We start from the raw sequence: 9,332 nt of genomic DNA on the forward strand, positions 1-9,332 counted from the left end.
TATCTATCTATCTATCTATCTATCTATCTATCGTTCCACCGTTCTACTCTACCTATTCCTATAGATATAAAGTTACAGTATAAAACCACCCAAGATTTTGTTCAGATGTCTTGATGTAACATGAGCCAAATTTACTGAAAACCAAAAAGCCCACTATCCCTTTCTACCAACAGACCTCTCATGTGAATATCACACACACACACACACACTTCAATAAACGAGAGAACAGATCAAAGAGGGTCTTTAAAACACTTGCCTACAGTCAGAAAAGAGTTCAAAACCATAACCTGCCCACACTATTGGAGTCAGCATGCGGCAAAACCGCCTTTCAAGTCCATTTTCTCTGTACTCTAGCACAGTCAGTCGCTTAGCTGATAAAACTAAAGGAGTTTTATCAGAGTTTGCAAGCAGGACACATGTGTCACTCTCTTGAGTGGTTGTTTTTGGATTGTGAAGGTCAGCAAACAAAGGCCAACCAGTTTTTGGATTGGAATATATATAAATAATATATAAATATATGCAACTATTTGAAATTAGAAAGTTGTTTTGCATATGTAGTCATTAGACTAAATCTATACTGCAATTTGTTCATAATTAAACAAGTAAACGTGTTTTGAAATTGCATGTATTGTATAAACCTGTAGCCTACATACTGTGCACGGTGCACATACTACAGAAATAGTAACAACATGCATTATGCTATTGCAAAAGCCACAATTCATTCTAATTTATCCCTAAAATAAGCATGGCTTTAAATTTAATTCACACTCGGGTATCACTGAAAGCTGAGAATTAAGCTGCAACAGTCATCCATTGTCTCCTGCAAATGATAACAATGTTACGGCTTCACGTTTTATCTACAAAGAATGTAAGACTAAAGACAAAATTACAAGCCTGCGAGACGCCGGCATGATTAATGTGGCCCCGATAACGGCGTGCTTAGGTAAACGTCTGAAATGAGAAGCAACAGCAACAGTTTAAATTAGGAATATGCGGTAAATGCTCTTTTCATCCGTAATCCTCGGCTCATTTGCATTTTAATTCTAGTGGCTTTCCTCAGCCTTGAAGCCAAATCCCGTTCTGAACTGAATGAGGCCTGTGTTTTCTCACCGACAGATTCAAGCAGCCTCTTCACAGGCACGTTTAACCTACAATGATGTCTGCGATCACTTTCGCAGGATAAAATCACAATCCAATCACTTCATCATAGCACTTTATGATGTCAAATAGACCTTAATTGGAACTAAATGGATATCATGAATTATTAGACCGAAACCTTGACTGCTGAATTGGGCAATAGGCATCTCTTAAATGTTTTACGTAAATTCATTAAAAAGTCAAACTTTTAAAGACTGTCTTGAAATATTAATCTTGACAAATGCTCAGTACAAGGGCTTAGGGCTGAGCGGTGTTGCTTAAAAGTAAATAAATAAATAAATAAAGGCCTGCTTTTTTGATGATATTCAATATGGAGTTCTTTACACAAGTTAGAGAGAAGTATATTCATGTAATTCGACCAATCACACCTCTAGAGTAAGCATTTTATTTTATGATTTTATTTTATTTTATTCTGGTGTTTTAGAATGTAAATAAAGCACAATGAGATGAAACATAAATTCATAAATAACATCTGCAATCTGCCTTTTTAAACCATGCCTCAATTCTCAAACTGTTAAATCATATCCAAGGTTAATGTGGGTTTCATTTACTTTTATTTTATTTTATTTTATTTTAAGCATTATAATGAGGAAACTGTGCTGTGAAGCAATCACATGATTTTCAAGGAACGAATCTTCAGGCACTATAATCACGTGTTGCGCAAACCAGTCAGGCTTGAATGCAGCGATTCCTTTTGAAATGTAATGTTGTTGTGACAGAATATGTATTAATTATATATTTAGACGTCGTTGAGTTTAAAGTCAGCAGATATGGCCTAAAATACACATAATATTGGATGTAATAAGTGTTTAAACTGACTAGTGATTGGAGAAACTAAGCTTTGAACTTGAATCGAATGAATCAATTGCTTCGCAAAGTGATTCACTTGGTTGGAAGCGCTCAAAACGCCACACGATGGTTACACATGGTGGTCAAAATTGTAAAAAATTAAATGAAACTTACAAACCAATTTCAAATGTTTGACTGAAAGTGTAATCTATTAAATTAAATTTAACAAATCATTTAATATCATTAAATACTTGTCGGTGCTATTATATATAGTATTTTATCAATTTGTAGGACTTGTTTTGTGTGTGTGTGTGTGTTAGAGAATTTGATTAATCACACCAATAAAAATCTATTATACAAAAAGTGTTATTACAATGCCTACAAATGTATAAAATTGATTAGACATTAGGTTAAAAAAATTGTTAATGGGTTCACAAACATGTGAGAACCACTGAAATTTCAAATGTTATGACGTAACAAAGCCTCCCTTACTGAAATCCTGTGATACTTTGGAGCTTGAAACACGCTCTGAATCACTGGTCTAAAACAAAGAGGATTCGTACAGATATTGTAAAATGAAATTCCTGGACTTTCAAGGACCTTTCAAGCACTCACTTATCAAACAAAGTCTTTCATATTTGAAAAAAGATAAATAGACGAATAAAAATATAGGCTACTAACATGGCAAAAACAAAGCGAAGCACATGCAAAGTACACAGTGATGCCAACTTAAGAACAACCCGCTGAACAACCCGAAGTCCCTAAGTGAATCAAATGATTTGCGATCCGCACTCTGAAGTTCTGATCTAAATCAACCCTGCTGAAAAAAAACAGTAGACACCATCACAAAATTTGTAATGGTTTTACTGGTTATAATGGGACTTGTATTGGTATTAATGGAAACTGTAATGGACCCTGTTGGTCTCTATTGGTAATTGGTCACGTTCTCTTGGTGGCTTGTTAAACCAATAAACCTTAATGGAATATGTCCCAAAGCACACTACGGAAAACCATTTTTTAATGGTTAAAAGTTGATGGTTTATAATGTTTGTAATGGTATTTGTGGTGGAAACCATTAAATTTTTCTGTGATGGTTCTATTGTTTTTTTCAGTAGGGAAATGCTTTGTGAACCTGCACCGAAGTCCCAAAGTGAATCAAATGATTCGCCAACCCATACTGATGTCCCGATCTGAATCAAATGATTCGTGAACACACACTGAAGTTCCGATATGAGTCAAATGAATCACAAACCTGCACTGAAATCCTAATTTGAATCAAACAAATCGCAAACCCACATTGAAATCCTGATATGACTCAGATGTTTTGCAAACCTGCACCGACGTCTGGATCTGAATCAAATGATCTGTGAACCCACACTGAAGTCCTGATATGAATCAAATGATTTGCAAACCTGCACCGAAGTCCCGATCTGAATCAAATGATTTGTGAACCCACACTGAAGTCCCGATCCAAATCAAAATATTCACAAACCCACACTGAAGTCCCGATCTAAATCAAATAATTTGTCCCGATCTGAATCAAATGATTTGTGAACCCAAACTGAAGTCCTGATATGAATCAAATGATTTACGAACCCGCACTGAACTCCCGATCTGAATCAAGAGATTTGTGAACCCGCTTCAAAGTCCCGATCTGAATCAAATGATTTCCGAACCCGCACCGAAGTCCCGATCCGAATTGAAAGATTCACAAACCCACACTGAAGTCGATCTAAATCAAATTATTTGGGATCCGCACTCCAAAGTTCCAATCTAAATCAAATGATTCATAAACCCACACTGAATTCCCGATCTGAATAATAATTCACAAACTATAATTTTTGATCAGGACTCGGAGCGCGGATCATTCAATTTGCGAAATGATTCGCGATACATGCTCCGATTGGAGCACTTTGAAAAGTGAATGTAGAAATTCAAAAATTAATATCTCTTTTAGTCTGATCTGGCTTTTGCTAGTGAATCGCTTGAAATGAATGATTGAAGTCACGAGTTTGAATCAGTTGGAGCTGTTCCACCATAAATGACTCACTCAATTGATTCTGTTCATGTGTTCCTCTTTTTGCGTCCTCAGCCAGTTCACATGAGCTCACTAGCTCTGCAGTGTAATGACATTAAAGGAGAAGTCCACTTCCAGAACAACAATTTACAAATAATTTACTCACCCCCTTGTCATCCAAAATGTTCATGTCTTTCTTTCTTCAGTCGTAAAAAAAATTACTTTTTTGAGGAAAACATTTCAGGATTTTTCTCCATATAATGAACTGATATGGTGCCCCGATTTTGAACTTTCAAAATGCAGTTTAAATGCGGCTTCAAACGATGCGATTGTAAATGATCCCAGCTGAGAAAGAAGGGTCTTATCTAGCTAAACGTTTGGTTATTTTCATAAAAATAATACAATTTATATACTTTTTAATGCAAAACGCTCATGAACTCTCCCTGAACTCTGTTTTTGTTCCAGTTCATGACAGTTAGGGTATGTCAAAAAACTCCCATCTCATGTTCTCCCTCAACTTCAAAATCGTCCTATATCACTGTTTCACCTTTTTCGTTAAGGGTGTTTGATCTTCTTTGCATGTTCACTTTGCAAAGACTGTGCCAGTACTTCTGCAGCGATGTAGGATGATTTTGAAATGATTTTTGAAGTTGAGGGAGAAAATACAATTGGAGTTTTTCAGCATACCCTAACTGTCTTGAACCAGAATACACAGAGTTCAGGGAGAGTAAGACAAGATGAGCGTTTGAGATTAAAAACTATTTAAATTATATTTTTTAATGAAAATAACCGATCATTTTGCTAGATAAGACCCTTCTTCCTCAGCTGGGATCGTTTACAACCGCATTTGGGATTGTGTGAAGCCGTATTTAAACTACAGTTTGTAAGTTCAAAATCGGGGCACCATAGCAGTCCATTATATGGAGAAAAATGCTGAAATGTTTTCCTCAAAAAACACAATTTCTTTACGACTGAAGAAAGAAAGACATGAACATCTTGAATGACAAGGGGGTGAGTACATTGTATGTGAATCTTTGTTTTGGAAGTGGACTTCTCCTTCTGAAAAAGTATGTTTTTTTTTTTTTTTTGTAAATTCTGTGAAAACGTGCTTATTGAAAAAATGAGTCTTTCAATAATTCAAGCATTTCTCAAGTAGCACTTCAGGAATGTTGCTATTTTCAAAGGTTTTCAGGCCTTACATTTCAAAAGGTCAAATTCAAGCACTTCAAACACTTTAAGCACCTTGTACAAACCCTGAAAACAAATGATTCGCAAAGGTTTCGAATCTGCTTCCAAAGCGCCCACTTGTATTCTATTGTATTTTTCTTGTATTATTCACATTTTTTTTTTTGGCATAAAATGAATGAAGATGTGTGAAGAACCCTCAAAACACAAAGCTACCATTTCATTTAGCCTATTTCTATCTCCTTTGTTATGATCTTTTTTCCTATTGAAAGGCCTTCATGGTGGTCACTTTGAACTCTAACTGGATTAGCGTCATCTCTCGAGACGTGTCAGGAGGAGGCCAGAGCCAGCGAGGCATCGGCCCCGTTATGTAGCTGGCCTTTCAGTTTGTGGGCCGTCCGCTAAGCACCCTCTCAGCGATGCCACAGCGTTCGTGCAGCCACTGCTTTACTTCTGAATAAGCAAACGGGCAGGATTGTGTTTCTGCGTGAGGGGGCGAGAGACTGACAGCCCAGAGGCTCTTGCTGTGTGACACAGAGATGGGAGGGTGTAGATGGTGATGTGGTCAGATGTAGCTGCTGGTCATACAGACATGCTCAAGTCAGTCGTGCCAGCGCACTGCCGACTGTAAACCAACATATATTTACGTGCCAAAGCATGGAAAGTGCGCAGAGCCTCTTTTTTTTAGCATCTGTTGTTTTCTTAATATTAGTATGTTTTCTGTGTTTTTGGAAAGCCTGCATTTATTTGATCCAAAGCACAGCAAAAACAGTAACATTTTGAATTTTTTTTACTATTAAAATAACTGTTTTCTATTTAAATATGTTAAAATTATTTCCTGTGATTTAAAAGCTGAATTTTTAGCTTCATTATTCCAGTCTTCATCTCGACTTCACGTAATTTCCATTTTATTCTCGAAACGTTTTGACTTTTCATGTAATTTTGACTTTATTCTTGAAATATTTATACTTTATTGTTAAAACATTTACATTTTTCATGTAATTTTGGCTTTAGTCTCGAAACATTTTGACTTTTTTTGACTTTATTTTTGAAATATTTCACCTTTAATCTTGAAACATTTTGACTTTATTCTTAAAACATTTCAATTTTTCATGTAAGACTTTATTCTCAAAACATTTCGACTTTATTCTTGTAATTTCAACTTTATTCTATTTAGAGTTTTAACATTTTTCGACTTATTTATCGAAACATTTCGACTTTTTAAATTCTTGAAACATTTCGACTTTTCACGTCATTTCAACTTTATTCTAAAAACATTTAGATTTTATACATTTACATTAATTTTGACTTTTTTCTCAAAACATTTCGAATTTTCATGAAATTTCAACTTTATTCTGAAAACATTTAGATTTTATACATTTAGATTAATTTTGACTTTATTCTCGAAACATTTTGATTTTATTCTCGAAAATTTTTGACTTTTCACGTAATTGCAGCTTCATTCTCAAAACATTTTGATTTTTCATGTAATTTCAATTTTATTCTCAGAACATTTTGATTTTATTCTTGAAAATTGACTTTTCACGTAATTTCGACTTTATTCTCAAAACACTTTGATTTTTCATGTAATTTCGATTTTATTCTCGAAACATTTTGATTTTATTCTTAAAACATTTAGATTTATTCTCTAAACATTTCAACTTTTCACGTAATTGAAACTTTTTTCTCAAAACATTTCGACTTCTCACATAATTTCAACTTTAGTCTAAAAACATTTAGATTTTATACATTTAGATTAATTTTGACTTTATTCTCAAAACATTTTGACTTTGTCAAAACATTTAGATTTTATTCTCAAAACATTTCGACTTTATTCTTGTAATTTCAACTTTATTCTATTTAGACTTTTCACATAAATTTGACTTATCAAAACATTTTGACTTTTTTATTCTTGAAAATTTCAACTTTTCATGTAATTTTGATTTTATTCTCTAAACATTTCAACATTTCACGTAATTTCAACTTTTTTCTCTAAACATTTCGACTTCTCACGTAATTTCAACTTTATTCTAAAACATTTCGATTTTATACATTTAGATTAATTTTGACTTTATTCTCAAAACATTTTGACTTTTCAAGTAATTTCAACTTTATTCTAAAACATTTCGATTTTATACATTTAGATTAATTTTGACTTTATTCTCAAAACATTTTGACTTTTCAAGTAATTTCAACTTTATTCTAAAACATTTCGATTTTATACATTTAGATTAATTTTGACTTTATTCTCAAAACATTTTGACTTTTCAAGTAATTTCAACTTTATTCTAAAACATTTCGATTTTATACATTTAGATTAATTTTGACTTTATTCTCAAAACATTTTGACTTTTCAAGTAATTTCAACTTTATTCTAAAACATTTCGATTTTATACATTTAGATTAATTTTGACTTTATTCTCAAAACATTTTGACTTTTCAAGTAATTTCAACTTTATTCTAAAACATTTCGATTTTATACATTTAGATTAATTTTGACTTTATTCTCAAAACATTTTGACTTTTCAAGTAATTTCAACTTTATTCTAAAACATTTCGATTTTATACATTTAGATTAATTTTGACTTTATTCTCAAAACATTTTGACTTTTCAAGTAATTTCAACTTTATTCTCAAAACATTTTGATTTTATTCTCTAAACATTTCAACTTTTCACATAATTGAAACTTTTTTTTAAAACATTTAGACTTCTCACGTAATTTCAACTTTATTCTAAAAACATTTAGATTTTATACATTTAGATTAATTTCGACTTATTCTCAAAACATTTTGACTTTGTCAAAACATTTCAATTTTATTCTTAAAACATTTAGACTTTCCACACAATTTTAACTTTATTCTGAACATTTCGACTTAATTTCATTTCAACATTTAAATTTTTCATGCAATTTCAACTTCATTCTTGAAATATTTTGACTTTACATGTAATTTTGACTTTATTCTCAAAACATTTAGACTTTGTTCTTGTAATTTCAACTTTATTCTGTTTAGACTTTTCACATAATTTTGACTTATTTATTTATCAAAACATTTTGATTTTTCATGTAATTTTGACTTTATTTTAAAAACATTTTAAAATTTTGTGTAATTTCAACTGTAATTTCGAAACATTTTGATTTTATTCTTGAAAAAATTTCAACTTTTCGACTCTCAAAAACATTTCAAGAGTCGTGTTCATGTTCTTGAAACATTTCGACTTAATGTAATTTCGACTTTATTCTCTAAACATTTTGACATTATTCTTAAAACATTTCAACTTTATACTCAATATTTTGACTTTATTCTTATTACGACTAATCTCGCAATTTTAGATTTTTTTATTTTTTAACGTGGCACTAAAACGTTGTATGCTAGAAAGTAGAAAGTCTGTGTGCATTTAATGACTGTAAATATTAATTCACAAAACTGCAATATTATGCTAAAGAGTGCCTTTAAAATCATTTTAACTCAGCTAGTAAATTGCTAGTAAATTTTAGACAAAATTACAAAGAAAGCAATCAAAAGTCAGAGATCTTATGAACTCATTTCCTTCTTAAGCATAAAGTAAGATCATATTACTATTTTATTGCATGTAAAAATGTATTATTGTTTTTTTGTTGTTTTATTTATTTTTATTTGATTTTAATATTTAATTTAAGAAACAGAAAGTAACAAACTCAATCAAAAATGAAAATTTGAAATAGAAAGATAATGTTTTCCTCATTATTTTCTCACATCGAGTGACCATTGCTTTGTGTTTAGATAATCAGAATGAATATTTATAGCCAGATTAACTTGCTTTGAGTATATATGCAGCCGAAATTCTTAATTTAAATAAAACTGAACAAAAATGAAAAACATAAATGTTGAAAATAGCTGTGAACCCTGATCGCAACTCATTTTACTAATGTTAATCTGATGTATTTTCTGGTGAAATGGGATTTCAAACAAGATGCAGAAAAAGATGTAGAGTGAGACTGAAAGTTATGTAAGTCTGTCTTGTGTGCTTTGCCTTTTCAGCCGTGAATTAAAAGTGAAATTTGGATGTACCCATCACAAGGCAGTAGCTTCAAGAACACATTACCTTATAAAGCAGGACGGATGTAGAGCTGAATGGAAGAGAATGTGGATTGAAGTTAAAACCATTTCACTGTTTCAAACTCCAGACATGAATTATATATAT

This window comes from Labeo rohita, chromosome 9, assembly GCF_022985175.1.
Source record: "Labeo rohita strain BAU-BD-2019 chromosome 9, IGBB_LRoh.1.0, whole genome shotgun sequence".
Taxonomy (NCBI): domain Eukaryota; kingdom Metazoa; phylum Chordata; class Actinopteri; order Cypriniformes; family Cyprinidae; genus Labeo; species Labeo rohita.